Consider the following 1,819-nt stretch of genomic DNA (forward strand, 5'->3'; position numbering starts at 1 on the left):
TAATAATAATAATAATAATAATAATAATAATAATAATAATAATAATAATTTTTAAGAAACAAACGTTGACCATTTATTGTTATTAATAGATCGTCATGCAAATTAAGATTTGAGGTTGACAGCAGTCGTGCAACAGGCAACGTCTTGCACACCGACTGCAGCAGGTCGGCTGGGATGTGACATTGATGTTACAGCAAACATCATGGTCCTTACACTTATACCATAATGTCGGTGTTGCACAAAAAAAAAAAAAAATCTCCCACAGTTACCCAGCAATGTAATAATCCCGCCTGGTGAGTACGAAAGCAAGAAAAAGAAAAGAGGAAAAAAAGAAAGAAAAAAAGACGAGGATGTCCCGTATAATCATCGAACCCCTCGTTTTTTAAAAACCCACAGGGAAGCGAGCAACGTCGCTGCAAAGCATGTATGTCTTTGTAGCAGCACTCAATGGGCGATTAGAAAGGCTGGAGGATCTGGTTTCTCCTCTGCGTGTCCAAGTGGAACACGGGCACTGGGTGGGTGGGTAGGGGGGTGGAATTGGCCACTGTGTTAGATCACTGAGGGGTGACCGAGGCGTGCAGACTTCTACAAGGCCAGTGTGGCTGTGAAAGCCCGAATTGTCAAACGCAATCAAATAATTTATCAGCGTAGTTATAGGTTAAGAAGGAGGGGCGTAAAGCACCCAAAGGAAGGTCTTACCTGCAGCTCCAGTGAGTTGCTGGATTTTTTTAAAAAAGGAAATCAATGTAAAAGACGCTTGAAGAGAAAAACAGCAAAAAACCAAATCCGTCTGTGTGTCTTCTGCTCTCTTGGTCGCCTGCTCGCTCCTTTCTCGGTAAGCAGCGCTCGGCGAAAATGATTATCCGGCTGGCTTGCGCACTTTTTAAATCCCACAAAGTAAATAACATCCGTAGAATGACGATAATAGCAAGGTACCAAGTTCTTGTTTCAGGAGGAGGGAGGAAAAAAAAGGGAGAAAATTGAAACTAAACGCTGCATTTAGACAACCATTTTTGATAAGAGGATAATTGAGGCCACACTGGCGTATAATTAGGGGATAATTTATGCTATATCCACTTTTATTCCACCCTCCCCAAAATAAATCCAAGTCCATAATCATTACAGGCGAATTGTTCTTAATTTTATAGCTGCAATTTGAGTAAAGTGTGGCCCGCTAATCAAATAGGTTTTCGCTGTAACTTGATTGCTGGCGTAATTATTTTTTCATCGCCTTCTTCTTCTTCTTCTTCTTCTTCTTCTTCTTCTTCTTCTTCTTCTTCTTCTTCTTCTTCTTCTTCTTCTTTGAGGGGAAATAATAAACGCAGCAAAAAAGGCTGAAAGTGGTAAATGTAAAAAAAAAAAGATTTTTTTAATGAAAACTACAGCACTTGAGAGGGAAATAACATCTGTATTCATGAGTATTTTTTGTGTGTGTGTCTGTTTTTTTAATCGAACACCACAGCTCTGAGACGCAAAGTGTATAATTTACATATATTGAGGACCCTATCGGGCCTCATGATCCAACTGGGATAAAAGACACTGTCAGTTTATCTGGGTATCCAGCCTTCCCTTTTGCAAAAATAACCTATTGTACCTTGGGCATATTGTTGTTTGATGTGCCACACGTGCTGCATTTTGAATCATTTGAGGGATCTTTAATCATATGGTCAGTAGCTCCTGCTATAATATATGTAACTTTGGGGGGGGAGGGGTGTGAAGAGGGGACCGCTCATTTTACAACATCAAAGCAAACTGACTGGCGTACAAAAAAAGAAACAAATAGCAATAATAATAATAATAATAATAATAATAATAATAA

General features: G+C 39.3%; 1 protein-coding gene and 1 long non-coding RNA gene across 2 annotated transcripts in view; one reads left to right on the forward strand and one right to left on the reverse strand.

Annotated features, from left to right (window-relative positions):
* The window catches only part of LOC107837400 (uncharacterized), a 16,041-nt gene that overhangs the window by 9,699 nt on the left and 4,523 nt on the right, over positions 1 to 1,819 (reverse strand). The gene's annotated exons all lie outside the window — the stretch shown is intronic.
* LOC103145291 (homeobox protein Dlx6a-like) overlaps positions 1 to 1,819 on the forward strand; it is a 14,537-nt gene that overhangs the window by 8,220 nt on the left and 4,498 nt on the right. The gene's annotated exons all lie outside the window — the stretch shown is intronic.

This window comes from Poecilia formosa, unplaced genomic scaffold, assembly GCF_000485575.1.
Source record: "Poecilia formosa unplaced genomic scaffold, Poecilia_formosa-5.1.2 Scaffold139, whole genome shotgun sequence".
In the NCBI taxonomy this organism is placed as follows: Eukaryota; Metazoa; Chordata; class Actinopteri; order Cyprinodontiformes; family Poeciliidae; genus Poecilia; species Poecilia formosa.